This window comes from Hordeum vulgare, chromosome 7H (assembly GCF_904849725.1).
Source record: "Hordeum vulgare subsp. vulgare chromosome 7H, MorexV3_pseudomolecules_assembly, whole genome shotgun sequence".
Taxonomy (NCBI): domain Eukaryota; kingdom Viridiplantae; phylum Streptophyta; class Magnoliopsida; order Poales; family Poaceae; genus Hordeum; species Hordeum vulgare.
In genome coordinates, this window is record NC_058524.1 from 89,591,287 (window position 1) to 89,607,028 (window position 15,742).

Genomic DNA, 15,742 nt, shown 5'->3' on the forward strand with positions numbered 1-15,742 from the left:
CAGAGCTGACGAGCTGACGGCGGCGGGGGCTCCGACGAGGGGCTGGTGCCGGCTAAGGGTCTCGGCGGCCGGCGCAGGGTAGGCAGTGGCGACCCGGGCAGGCGGCGAAGGTGGCTCCCCATGAGGGACATGGGAGCACGGGGGTTGCAGGAGGAACGGGCGAGGCGGCGGCGGGGGTTCGGGCCCGGCGGGCCCCGGATGGGCTCGTGCGGGCCAACCGCTGGGGGGGAGGAGGAGGTGCTGCGGGGAGAGGAGGGAGACCAGGTGGCGGCGGCTGGGTTGGTGGGCGCGGAAATCGAGGCAGCCACTAGGGTTTGCCTAAAATGGTAGGGGGGCTTCTATTTATAGGAAGGGGCTAGGTTAGGGGGGTATTTGGGGGTTTTTCGACCCTCCGATCGCGATCGTGCGGTCGGATTCGGACGATTCCGCACGCGGGAATGGGTAGGTGGCCATGTAGAGGGGATATCTGGAGACGAGAGGGAGAACGGGCGGCACGGCGCGGATTTTTAAAACACCGACAAACGTCCGACGAATAACCGAAGACGGTGCCGCTACGGTCGACCGTTCGGGTACCAGACGGTCTCCGATCGCGACGAAATTCGACAAGCGGCCTAGCTATATCTAATCACGACTGCGTGCCAAGTTTCACCTCGATCAGAGAAAGTTTAAAACACGCTTTTAAAACAGGGTTTCGACGGTGCCGCGGGCGCGTGCGAGTGCAGTCGGACTCGGAACGGACAACGACGAGAACCGGCGACTACTAACGAATGCAAGTTTTAAAAACGGGCGGCAACGGAGATGCCGATGCAATGCAGATGATGCGCATGATGCAAAGATGATGCAACAAATAGAATAAGCCACACGATGGAAACGGAAAGAGAGGGGAATCTTCTGGATCGTCGGCATCGGGCTGTCACAACTCTCCTACACTACAAGAGGATCTCGCCCCGAGATCCAGGACTGAAAGGGGGAGAGGATGAGAAAGAACAAGAGGTAAAACTTAGTCGCTTGTATGACAATGAGTGAAACAATGATCCCTGAAGGTTGCAAGGCGGCGAGGAACGAAATGAGAAAGAAGCAAGAATTCACGGAAAATTTCGGCAGCACTTCGGTAGGAAAATGGGACAAACAATTCGATAAGATGGAAGAAATAGACAATATTCACAACAAACAAGTAAATAGAGCAAGGGAACACCATGATCTTGATAGAACAAGAAGCTAGACCCAAAAGAGCAATAACACAATGCCTCCGGAAGAAGAGAATATGAACTAGCTCAAGCGGAAGAAGAGAATGAAGAAACAAATGACAACTATCATCACAATAGAATTGAAGAGCCTCCGGTCATAGAATTGACGTAGTGGTTAGAAAACCAACAACGAAAAGAATATAGTAGTGGGCTTATGAAAATCATCTCAACAAATATGAGGTGACAAACAACCACTAAAAGAAACAAGGATAGATTGGGAGAAACAAGATATGAACAATCTTACACCAAGAGGATACATTGAGAACTATGATTAATGACAAGCACCATGATAGCGTAATCCATAGGAAAAGCTTTAGGTGAAGTCCAAACCCAGATAGCTCAATGAAGAAATCATGGGTTGAAAAATCTCATGATCATAGAATTGGTGGTTTTAATTATCCCATCCTTGAAAGGAAAACTCTCTGAGGCTCCTACACTAACAAGAAGGCTATAATACCATCTCAAAGGATAACGGAAGAACAAATGCACTGGAGATGCGAGAGAAAGAATACTTGAGGTACTCCAGCAAGAATCTTGAAGAACACTTGAGAATGGGTTGAAACCTCGATGAACCACCATGAAGGACCTCCGTAAGAATGATGCAATGATATGAAGGTAGAAAAGAATAAGATTATGGCCTTGCCAAGATTTAGATGAAGCTACACAAAGAGATAGTTGATAAAACTTGGAACTCCGGAAAAGAAACGATAAGAACACTTGAGAAAATAATTGACATCATGAGCCACTCCGGAAGAAGAATTCAAAATACTACGAACAAGAATAAGAATTATGTTATGCTTATCCTTCATCAAGTTTAATTGATGACAAGCAACGGATTTAGCATACAACTTATTCTTCTTGAAATGAATCTTGAAGAGGTAGAGAGATAAGCACCACTTGAGGCATAATTGAAGGAAGCACCGGTAAGAATTCACACTTGAATGGGGAAAAGCAAGAATTAATGGAGATACATGAGAATGAAGAGCTCATGATCCACCTGAAAGAAAACTTGAACAAGGCACCGGATAATCGAGAGACGAACGAAGAGACAACAATTGAGAATAATCGAGGATGAAAGCTGAAAGCTGCGAACGAAGAAGTCTTCTGAAATGATGGCCTTCGGAGAAACGAGAATGAAAACAACTCAGAAATGCACCGGATAGCAAGAAAGGGGATTACCCATGAACGAAAACAACTGAGAAGACAACACGAAGCTAAAATGACAATCTTCACAAGAATGGAAAAAGACTGAGAGAAACACTCCTTCGAGTTGCAAGCTGAGAATGATGACGAGAACAACACCAAGAATTACTGAGACCTTCGGAATAAAGAAGAATGCAAGATTGAGCCAAATAGGAGAATTAATTCAAATAGATCTTGAAGAAGGGATATGACTGATGAAACCATACTTACGTCATAGTTTAAAATATTTAAAGATCTCCGGAGATGATTAAAAGAGCCAGGTAAGATCCTGGGAAAGAACTTGTGGGTTATGGGCCCACTCAAAGAAACCACCGTTGAAAAGATTGCTAGAAAGATTGATATAGCACCAATATAAAGAGAACTAGATGAGGTTAGCACCTCGAAATAATAAAAAGAGTTGAAAACACGAAACAGCTGAGATATCTTCAACACACCGGATAAAAAGGAGAAGAATGAATAACCAGATAGGCTGATAAGAATCTCCAACATAGGAAGAATTACAAGGATGAATAGGATATGATGAACACGGACAACTGAATTAAATCACCGGATGAGACACGGAAGAAAAAATATAGCGGAAGCACAATGAAATGAATGCACTTGGATAAAATCCAATCACCGAGGAAAAAGGGCGGGAGGGGGGGAAACAAAGACAACTCGGAACAGATGAGACAAACTCCGGTAAAAATTGAGAAGATGATTTGCAACATTTTGAGAGGATTGAATTCACTGAAGAGAAGCACACCGGTTGAATGGAATTGATACGATGACTCCGGTTTAAAAGGAATTGACATGACAATCGAAAAAGCAAAAGAATTAATACTCTCATAAAAATATGAGAACACCTCTTAGAAAAGATCTGAAATCACCACTTGACATCGAAGCAACACGAATTACCATATTCCAACAAAACAAAGGGTGCGGCTTGCAATTAGCCAGAACAAACTCATGAGAAAGATTTCGTCCGATATTTTCGTGGACAGGATCGCACGGGCACGATTTACAGTAGCCATCAAGTGCAAGGCAGTGCACCTGACATACGAAGCGTCCCCGAGTCGTAGCAAGCTACAAGGACTCTTTAAGACACAACGTGTACCACCGCTGTAAGTCGACCGTGAACAAACGAATCCACTAGATGTCGAACCCCAACCTAACATCATTTATTTGTTGGAAGAATGTCCTATAAGAAACTACTTGAATTCCCACCTATGAATTCCCGAAATATCTGGTCATGCAATCTGGTACACGGATACAAGGAGTAATATCACACAACTCCTATACTAAACCGTCACTTGTATCACATCCGTCAACACACGACCAGAATCTCGGACCTTCATCTACAACAGACCCTCGTGATCACAACGATACAAAGTATGGCAGTACTCCCGAACAATCTGCACCAGTACTGGGGACATCGGGGTTATCTCGCCACTACTAGTATTGAAGCAATTACGAACATCCTTCGTTCTTAGATACTAAGAAATCTGAATGATAACGATGTGCTCAAGAATCCCCTGGAGCTCAACTCCCCGGAAGAAGATCAAGTCAGACAGGAGGCACCAAGACAGAACTCCGTCACATCGGCATCATATAGATCCCAAGAATATCCGCGTGATCCTAAAAATTTTTGAGCGGGAAGAGAAGTAGAGTAAATTATTACGTCGAGATTCCTCACCAGAGCATAGAAGAGGAGAAAAAAGAGTCCTACTCTTCGATATATAACTAGACTCAAATCAGTTTTTCACTAGACTCGACTCGGCCAAGTTCGATCAATCAAGGGGGCTCCTAGGTCGGTACAGGCTCTGATACCAACTTGTCACGCCCAAGATGCGACCCTATCCTCAATTTGGCACGAGGGCCTCGCCAGGGATAGAAGCGCATCTCGTCGTGTCGCAAGAATGGATATCGTTACAAGTACATGTACTGGAAAGGAGAGATATATAAATAGAGTTGGCTTACACTCGCCACAAGCTACATCAGAGTCACATCAGTACATTATATATTCATCAAGAGTAAGAGCAGGGTCCGACTACGGACGAAAACAAACGAGAAAAGAAGAACGACGTCCATCCTTGCTATCCCAGGTTGCCAGCCTGGGACCCATCCTAGATCGATGAAGAAGAAGAAGAAGAAGAAGAAGCAACTCCAAATGAACAAGCAACGCCCTCGCGTCACGTAACCTTTACCTGTACCTGCAACTGGTGTTGTAGTAAACTGTGAGCCACAGGGGACTCGGCAATCTCATTTCCAAAGGTATCAAGACTAGCAAAGCTTAATGGGTGAGGTATGGTTAAGTGGTGAGGTTGCAGCAGCGACTAAGCATACATTTGGTGGCTAACTTACGAGTACAAGAAATAAGAGGGGGAAGATCTACGCATAACGGAACGTGAACTACGGATGATCAAATGAATGATCCTGAACACCTACCTACGTCAGACATAACCCCACCGTGTCCTCGATCGGAGAAGGATCTCACGAAAGAGACAGTCACGGTTACGCACACAGTTGGCATATTTTAATTAAGTTAACTTCAAGTTATCTAGAACCAGTGTTAAACAAAGTCTCCACGTTGCCACATAACCGCGGGCACGGCTTTCCGAAAGATTTAACCCTGCAGGGGTGCTCCACCTAGTCCATCACAAATTACCACAAGCCGCATAGAAATCCTCAATCACGAAGCTCGCGATCTCATCGGATTTCCTAGTGGAAAACCTCAACTCTGAGATTACCCAAAGCATCACCGGAATCCCGATGCACAAGATATCTCGTCAAAGGTAAAACTAATCCAGCAAGGCCGCCCGACGTGTCGACGATCCCGATTGGAGTCGCGTACCTCGTTCTCAGGACACGGCGGATGAGCTAGACGTCGGGATCGCTAAACCTCCGGGTGACCAGAGGGGCGCCGTACATCGCTCAGGTGGGACCAACACTCATGAGGAGCACTGGCCCGGGGGTTGATTAAATTATCCTCTGGGCCCGGGAAGTCCCTATGCAATTTTATTAGGTGATTAGGCAAATGTAGTACCAAAGTTGGGCCTTGCCAGACCAGCTTTAATCTAAAACGAATTATCAAGGGGGTCCCCATAACAACCCCGATCGTGTTAGGAGCGCTCATTTATGGAACATAACACCGGTAGCCGGAAACTAAGGGGGCAAAGGTGGAACAAAACACCAGGCTAGAAAGGCCGAGCCTTCCACCTTTTACCAAGTATATAGGTGCATTAAATTAAATAGCATTAAATATGGTAATATAACAAGGAACCCATGCTTCGCATGGAAGCAACTGCACCTGCAACTAGCAACGCTACACAGGGTTAAGCAAGCAGTAACATAGCCAATCAGTGGTTTGCTAGGTCGAACAGGTTGATGGTAATCATGGCATTGTTGAGAGGCTGTTATTTAACAGGTGGTAGGCAACGAGACATAATCGATAGAAGCGGTAAAACTAGCATGGCAATGATAGTAATGGTATCTGGGGAAATGATCATCTTGCCTGAGATCCCGTTTGGAAGAAGAATGCCTCCGTGAAGCAGACGAACCGACGTAGTCGAACGGGTCCTCACAATCCGGCACGCGTGCGGAGCTCTATCGAGACGAAGCAAACTGGAAACACAATCATCACACGGAATTCACCACACGATGCACAACACAAATGATGCATGAGTAGGTGAAAACATGCAAGTCACGGCATGACAAATCACACAATCAACCACTACACATTAAGTGAAGTTCAATATGCACGAGTTGCATATTGACGAAACGACATGTTAATTATTTAGTTCACTCCTGGTTATCTACATGGCAATATTAATGTTGTCAAACATGCAAGAGGTGAAGCGGAAGTTAAACTACCTATCTATGCATTTTAAATGAGGTCGGAAATGACATATAGCACCTCCGAAACGACCTCACATGTTAATTTAAAAATCTTTCCAGATCTGAATTAACACCTTTAATTGGTTGTTAAACAGCAAAACAAATAGGTTCACGTGATTCTACGCGTCAAGGCAAGCAATCTACACATAGAGAACATCTCCAACGGAGCTACGGAACAAAAGATACAGGCACCGCAAGATATGATGGCATGAATGCAAAATGTGTGCAACGGCGGCTACGAGCACTTCTACTCATGCAACCAGCAAGAGAAAAATAAACTACACAAGATTCTAAGCAAGTTTCATGTAGGACACGATCAAAACGGGGCTACGGTTCAAAAGATACGAGCAAATCAAGAAGTCACTACAATCTGCCAAAAACAGCCACATAGCATATTCTACGCCCCACAACTACGGCTACACAGCTCCGATATGCTCAAGCAAGGCATGGCACGGAAGAGGGAAAGAAGCACTACTACAAACATCTAACAACAATCAGCATGGCAGCAAGGAGCACTAGGAAAAGAAGACACAAGATGGCATCTCACACACTATTTCAGACTTAGTGAAAATAACACCTCCTGAAAGTGCAGTTTTCAGCCTGAAGCTATATTGACAGCAGCAAAACCCTAATCTACAGGCCCCCTATGACATGAAACTTAACAGCGTGCTAGAGAAACATAAGGGGTACAACTAACTCCATTGGACCAAGCCCAAAAGAGCTACAGATCACAAGATGCAAGCAAGACAAGACAGCAACAAAATATAACAGATTCCACACTTAGAAATATTTCAGCTCCTCCAAATCAGCACTATTTCTAGCAACTTGAGGGCAGTCAAACCACACCTAAACATGCATTTCTATTGCAACCAAAAATACTAGAGGCTAAACAAAACATCCGAGATCAACTCTCTAGTTGACAACTAATTCAAATGAGGCACGGAATAAATCCTACGAATTAAACAAAAGGGCATCGCGGCAAAATATCTCACTAACTAACTTCCTCAAAAGCTAAAACTAATTGCACAGAAAAATCCATGGGATTTTTCTACCCCGGAAACATATAAAATATGTGGGGTTTGCAACACAAAATAAAACCACACGAAAATGCGGGAAATAAACCTATATACGGAAAAATAAACTACCGGCAAACCCTACACGCAAAAATACGAGTGACCGCCCTAAAATATATGATAAAATGGTCCCTAAAACACAGGCATTTCTAACACGCCATACAGGCAATACGGTCTAGCGCGAAAAAACAAATACGGGACGAAACATTATAGGACAGCACGCAAAACGATGCATTAGGCACTCTAAACGGCGTCAAACAATTATGCAAGTTGGATAATCGTGTTCTACTCGTGAAGCTATCCCAAAACCGTATCAAATATGCCTCGTTCCGACTTACGGATAAAAAGATACGCGCGTTTTAATATCGTCGTATTATTTCTGGAATTACTTAATTCCAAAAACAACCTAAATTACATATTGGGCCGAACTGTGGTGCAACATATCTAACGCACACCTAGGCAAGGATTAGAGGCGGCAAGGAGTTCTCACCTAGCGGGCTCGGCCCATGAAGGGGGAACGGTAGCAGGCCGAGGGCGGCCAACTGGGCCTGGCCGGTGGCTCGGCTCGCTCGGCCAGGGGCGTTTGGAGGTGGGCCGGGGCGAGGCCAGCCCAGGAGCGCTGGCGAGCGGTCCAGGAGCTGCCGAGCCGGTCAACGGGACGGGAGCTCGTCCCCTCGCTCGACTGGAGTCCATGGCGGCGTCGAGGTCCACCCTGGCGACGCGACGGGACGTGGAGACGAGCGGCGCTGTACGAGGGCCCTCTGGCAGCGGCGGATCTGACCGCGACAGGCTCGTTCCCGAGAGAGGCGGCCCGAGGCGGACCCCAAGGCGGCGGCACAGCGGGCTGGATCTGCCGGCCGCGGGGAAGCTGCGCAGAGCTGACGAGCTGACGACGGCGGGGGCTCCGACGAGGGGCTGGTGCCGGCTGAGGGTCTCGGCGGCCGGCGCAGGGTAGGCAGTGGCGACCCGGGCAGGCGGCGAAGGTGGCTCCCCATGAGGGACATGGGAGCATGAGGGTTGCAGGAGGAACGGGCGAGGCGGCGGCGGGGGTTCTGGCCCGACGGGCCCCGGATGGGCTCGTGCGGGCCGACCGCTCGGGGGGAGGAGGAGGTGCTGCGGGGAGAGGAGGGAGACCAGGTGGTGGCGGCTGGGTTGGTGGGCGCGGAAATCGAGGCAGCCACTAGGGTTTGCCTAAAATGGTAGGGGGGGCTTCTATTTATAGGAAGGGGCTAGGTTAGGGGGGTATTTGGGGGTTTTTCGACCCTCCGATCGCGATCGTGCGGTCGGATTCGGACGATTCCGCACGCGGGAATGGGTACGTGGCCGTGTAGAGGGGATACCCGGAGACGAGAGGGAGAACGGGCGGCGCGGCACGAATTTTTAAAACACCGACAAACGTCCGACGAATAACCGAAGACGGTGCCGCTACGGTCGACCGTTCGGGTACCAGACGGTCTCCGATCGCGACGAAATTCGACAGGCGGCCTAGCTATATCTAATCGCGACCGCGTGCCAAGTTTCACCTCGATGAGAGAAAGTTTTAAACGCGCTTTTAAAACAGGGTTTCGACGGTGCCGCGGGCGCGTGCGAGTGCGGTCGGACTCGGAACGGACAACGACGAGAACCGGCGACTACTAACGAATGCAAGTTTTAAAAACGGGCGGCAACGGAGATGCCGATGCAATGCAGATGATGCGCATGATGCGAAGATGATGCGACAAATAGAATAAGCCACACGACAGAAACGGAAAGAGAGGGGAATCTTGTGGAACGTCGGCATCGGGCTGTCACACCGCTGCCACGGGAGGGATGGACAATAGATGTCATGCAAGTTCTTTTCCCTAAGCACGTATGACTACATACGGAATACATGCCTACATTAGATTGACGAACGGGAGCTAGCCACATATCTCTCCGTGTTATAGCTGTTACATGATGAATCACATCCGTCACACTCATCCATCACCGATCCACTGCCTATGAGTCTTTTACTACTAGTCCTCGCTACGTTACTTTGCCTAGGCTTGTCCCTTGCTACAAGAGGGATTGGGCCACTTTGCTGCTACTGCTATTACTCTGCTGTTACTACTGCTACTGCTACTGTTGTCGCTATTGTTGTAACTCTGCTGTTGCTACTGCTGTCACTACTGTTGTTCCTTGCTACTATTGTCACTACTGCTATTACTCTGTTGTTACTTGTTGCAAGGCTTTTTCTAGTGCCGTTGCCGGGGCTAGGTAAGCGGCACTGATATCCCGTCAACAAGGCTTTTCTTGGCACCGTTGCTATCGTACTACCTTGCTACTGATTATTTGCTTGCACATACTAATCTTTCAGGTGTGGTTGAATCTGACACATTCAGCTGCTAATACTTGAGAATATTCTTTCGCTTCCCGTCTTGGCGAATCAACATATTTGGGTTGAATACTCTACCCTCGAAAACTGATGCGATCCCATACGCTTGTAGGACATCAAGGCTTTTTCTGGCGCTGTTGCCGGGGATAGGTAAGCGGCACTGACATCCCTTCAACAAGGCTTTTCCTGGCACCGTTGCTATCGTGCTACCTTGCTACTGATACTTTGCTTGCAGACACTAATCTTTCAGGTGTGGTTGAATCTGACACATTCAGCTGCTAATACTTGAGAATATTCTTTCGCTTCCCGTCTTGGTGAATCAACAAATTTGGGTTGAATACTCTACCCTCGAAAACTGCTGCGATCCCATACGCTTGTGGGACATCAAGGCTTTTTCTGGCGCCGTTGCTGGGGAAGCACAGCTATATTCTCTGAGTCACTTGGGATTGACGTCTGCTGGTCACTATGAGGAATCCAAAAGATCCAAGAACTAAAATCTTGCCTTCCACTACGAGGAGAGGTAAGGAACTGCCATCTAGCTCTGCACTTGATTCACCTTCAGTTTTGAGTAAGTTTGCAACTTCGCCTCCTGCTAGAAATCTTGATATGTCGCATGTGCCTGATGATGCTATGCTTGATACTATACCTGATGATGATATGCTTGATACTATGCCTGCTATGCCTGATACTGCTTTGCCACTTGGTGCATTCCTTGATGCACATATTGCTAGAGTTGCTGCTAGATGTGATGATACTTCTGAAACTGCTGATACTATTGAAGTAAAACCTGCTACTATGCTTGTTATGCCTGATACGCACTATGTTATGGAGGGGGATATAGCTGAGGACTTCTTGCGTGTAAGGATAGCTATGATGTTGAGAAACTTCTGTGCAAGTGGAAAGAAAAATCTCTAAACGCTAGGATGAAATACGACCCGAAGGTTGCCACTTCGCCTATCTTTGTGACCGATAAGGATTATGAATTCTCTGTCGACCCTAAGTTGATCACTCTGGTCGAATCTGATCCTTTTCACGGTTATGAGTCTGAGACGGTTGTAGCCCGTCTTACCAAACTGCACGATATAGCCACCCTATTCACTAGTGAGGAAAAGATCCGCCACTACTACATGCTCAAGCTGTTTCCTTTCTCGCTAAAGGATGATGCTAAGACTTGGTTCGCTTATCTTGCTCCTGGCTGTGTGCGTAGCCCCCAGGATATGGTCTACTACTTCTCTGAAAAATATTTCCCTGCCCATAAGAAGCAAGCTGCCTTGCAGAAAATATACAACTTTGCTCAAGCTGAAGAAGAGAGTCTCCCACAAGCTTGGGGGAGGCTTATCCAGCTACTTAATGCTTTGCTTGATCACCCTCTTGAGAAGAATGAGATACTTGATATCTTCTATAATGGACTTACCGATGCTTCTAAAGACCACCTACATAGTTGTGTCGGTAGTGTTTTTAGGGAATGAACCGTAGAACAAGTTGAGATTCTGCTGAATAACATCTTGTGCAATGAGAATGCTTGGACTATTCCCGAACCACCTCCTAAGCCAACTCTGAAGAAAAGAGGTATTCTATTCCTCAGTCCTAAAGATATGCAAGAAGCCAAGAAATCTATCCGAGAGAAAGGCATTAAATCTGAAGATGTCAAAAATCTACCACCTATCGAAGAGATCCATGGTCTCGATAACCCGATACAGGTAGTAGAAGTAAATTCTCTGTGTAGGTTTGATGACAGTGATATTCCTTTTGATAAACCTGCTAGCTTATGCATGGATGAATTTCATAACTTTGTTACCAAACAACAGAGTTTCAACGATTATGTTAGCAGACAATTGGAAAAGAATGCTCGTGTGCTTAGTCATTTAAGTGCTTGTGTGGACAGAAATGTCAATGATATTAAGCTTCTGAGTAAACATGCCTCAAGTAGAACAAGTACTTAAAGCTCAAAATGACTTGCTCAATGAGTTGAATGACAATTCCGTCAGAGTCGTCACTAGATGCGGTAGAATGACCCAGGAACCTCTGTATCCTGAGGGTCATCCGAAGAGAGTTGAACAAGAGTCTCAAGGAGTTAGCACTGATGCACCTAGTCATCCTAGAAAGAAGAAGAAAGATGATAGGGATCCGCACGCTAGCAACCCTGTTGCTGCTACACCTGAGAGTCCAAACAATGCCTCTGTTTCTGATGCTGAGACACAATCTGGTGATGAACATGAGCCTAATGATGATATCAATGGTGATGTTCATGTTGATGCTCAATCTAGCAATGATAAGGATGTGGAGATTAAACCTGTTGATCTTGATAACCCACAACCTAAGAATAGAAGATACGATAACAATGACTTCACGGCTAGGAAGCATGGTAAAGAAAGGGGACCATGGGTTCAGAAACCTATGCCCTTTCCTCCCAAACCATCCAAGAAAAAGGATGATGAGGATTTTGAGCGATTCGTTGAGATGATCAGACCTGTGTTTCTGCAGATGCGTTTGACGAATATGCTCAAAATGTCTCCGTATGCCAAGTATATGAAAGATATTCTAACTAATAAGAGGAGGATACCTGATCTTGAGATCTCCGCCATGCTTGCTAATTACACTTTCAAGGGTGGAACTCCTAAGAAACTAGGTGATCCTGGTGTGCCCACTATACCTTGCTCCAATAAAGGTAACTACGTTACAACTGCTTTATGCGACCTTGGAGCCGGTGTTAGTGTTATGCCTCTCTCTCTTTATCGTAGACTTGAGCTGGATAAGTTGACACCCACTGAAATCTCTCTGCAAATGGCCAACAAATCAACCGCTTTCCCTATCGGCATTTGCGAGGATGTGCCTGTTGTGGTTGCTAACACCACTATCTTAACAGATTTTGTTATCTTGGATATTCCCGAGGACGATGCCATGGTTGTCATCCTCGGAAGACCCTTTTTAAACACTTCAGGGGCTGTTATAGATTGCAACAAAGGCAATGTCACTTTCCATGTCAACGGTAATGAACATACGGTGCACTTTCCAAAGAAAGAATATCGAGTACATTGCATCAATGCTATCGAAAAAACTTCATCGATTCTTATTGGGAGCTTTGAATGCCCTATTGCTCGTGTCAAGATGAAGTATGATTTGCTTGTTGGGGAGATACACATCCCCATTGAGGTGACCTAGTGACTATTAGAAAATTCTCCGTTCTCTTTTGCGATTCGAGAAAGTTTTGTCGAGGGGATTTGATCAACCCCATTGACGGGTTTCTTTCGATGACCATGAGATGGATGAATCAAGGAGTCACAAACCTCTGTTCCAAGCTTTCACTTTAGGTTGCTTAGAAGAAAAATGATAGATTTAGTTTAGTTTTCCCTGTTTTCTGTTATAGCGTCCGGTAGAAAAATACCCTAAAAATAAAAGTTCTCCGAACGCTGTGAAAATCTAGTATGATTTTTTCTGGAATATTTGAAAAATACTGGGACAAAGAGTCTGTCTGGGGGCCACATCAGTGGGCCACAAGCCGTAGGGGCGCGGGCACCCCCCTGGCCGCGCCACCCAGGCTTGTGGGGCCCACAGGCACCCCCTCCACTCATTCTTGCTCTCATCCACTTCTCCTAACTCCAGAAAAAATCGTTTTGCAACTCAAACCCGTGCTCTTGCTCCTCTTGCTGGGATTTTTGATCTCTTTGCTCAAATCACCGTTCTCCGAACTGTTTTGGGGAAATTACTCCTTGGTAAGTGACTCCTCCATTGGTCCAATTAGTTTTTGCTCTAGTGCCTTATACTCCGTGTATTTTTGCTGCCTTGGTGACCATGTTCTTGAGCTTTGCATGCTGATTCTAGCTGCTCCCAAGTAGTTTTGATGCGTAATATGGTCTCTAGGCACTTGTGGGAGTAGTTGCTATGAGTTTCGTTGAGCCTTATTCACTTTTCCTTAGAATCACTAAAAATTTCAGAAATTTTGAGAGATAGAAAAGGGAAAAGATGAGGAGGTTCTTGAGAGGCTCGTCAAGCCGTGGCCCCAAGGATGATGGGAGTGAGAAGAAGCCCAACTATCCAGTCCCTCGAGTCGCGGAAGTTCGAGTGTGCGAGTGACCAAGCGACGTGTTCTTACGCGCCGTTGGAATTTATGAGGACTTTTATCAGTTGGTGGAGAACGCACGCCCTACCGCCTTCGTTGAAGATAAGTGTTTGCAATACCTCCTCCTTACTAATATCTTCGTACAAAGCTTTAACTTCTATCCGAGGAAGAATCCTCCTATGGTTGAGTTTAAACTTTATGATGTCCCCCAGCGCATGTCACTCCAGGATTTTTGCAATGTTTGCAAATTACCTTACGTTGGGGATATTCATGAACCTCGTCCATGGGACTTGGAAGCTTTCATCGGTACAATCGTTGTAGGAGAGGAGAGAGGAGTGTCTTGCACTAGAGCTGCTAGCATTCATTTTCCCGTGCTACGGTACTTCTCACTATTTGTGGGAAAATGTTTGATTGGCCGTGGGAAAGCTGGGTCACTTAGTTCCCCAGATCTTGCGGTCTTGCGCGAAGCCCTTTATAACGATAAACTTATAGCTTGGGCGCTATAGTAGCTCAACGGTTGAACCTGAACCGTTCTAAAGGTGTTGTCTATGGAGGTATCTATGCTACCCGTCTTGCCAGAAACTTTGAGATACCCATTAGACTGGAGGAAGAAGAAGAGATTCTTCTTCCCGAGAGATACCTAGATTATGATAGCATGGTTCGCCATGACTTTCTTGATAGAGATCTAGGTGGAAGGATGATTTATAACCTGGTATTTAGTGTTGGGGAACGTCGCATGGGAAACAAAAATTTTCCTACGCGCGCGAAGACCTATCATGGTGATGTCCATCTACGAGAGGGGATGAGTGATCTACGTACCCTTGTAGATCGTACAGCAGAAGCGTTAGTGAACGCGGTTGATGTAGTGGAACGTCCTCACGTCCCTCGATCCGCCCCGCGAACAATCCCGCGATCAGTCCCACGATCTTGTACCGAACGGACGGCACCTCCGCGTTCAGCACACGTACAACTCGACGATGATCTCAGCCTTCTTGATCGAGCAAGAGAGACGGAGAGGTAGAAGAGTTCTCCGGCAGCGTGATGGCGCTCCGGAGGTTGGTGATGACCTTGTCTCAGCAGGGCTCCGCCCGAGCTCCGCAGAAACGCGATCTAGAGGAAAAACCGTGGAGGTATGTGGTCGGGCTGCCGTGGAAAAGTCGTCTCAAATCAGCCCTAAAACCTCCGTATATATAGGTGGGAGGGAGGGGACCTTGCCTTGGGGCTCAAGGAGCCCCAAGGGGGTCGGCCGAGTCCAAGGGGGAAGGCTCCCCCCCCCAACCGAGTTGGACTTGGTTTGGTGGGTGGGAGTCCTTCCTTCCCTTCCCACCTCCCTTTTTTTTCTTTTCTCTTTGATTTTCTTTATTAGGTGCATAAGGCCCTTTTGGGCTGTCCCACCATCCCACTAAGGGCTGGTGTGCCACCCTCAAGGCCTATGGGCTTCCCCGGGGTGGGTTGCCCCCCCCCCCGGTGAACTCCCGGAACCCATTCGTCATTCCCGGTAACTCCGAAAACCTTCCGGTAATCAAAAGAGGTCATCCTATATATCAATCTTCGTTTCCGGACCATTCCGGAAACCCTCGTGACGTCCGTGATCTCATCCGGGACTCCAAACAACATTCGGTAACCAACCATATAACTCAAATACGCATAAAACAACGTCGAACCTTAAGTGTGCAGACCCTACGGGTTCGAGAACTATGTAGACATGACCCGAGAGACTCCTCGGTCAATATCCAACAGCGGGACCTGGATGCCCATATTGGATCCTACATATTCTACGAAGATCTTATCGTTTGAACCTCAGTGCCAAGGATTCATATAATCCTGTATGTCATTCCCTTTGTCCTTCGGTATGTTACTTGCCCGAGATTCGATCGTCAGTATCCGCATACCTATTTCAATCTCGTTTACCGGCAAGTCTCTTTAATCG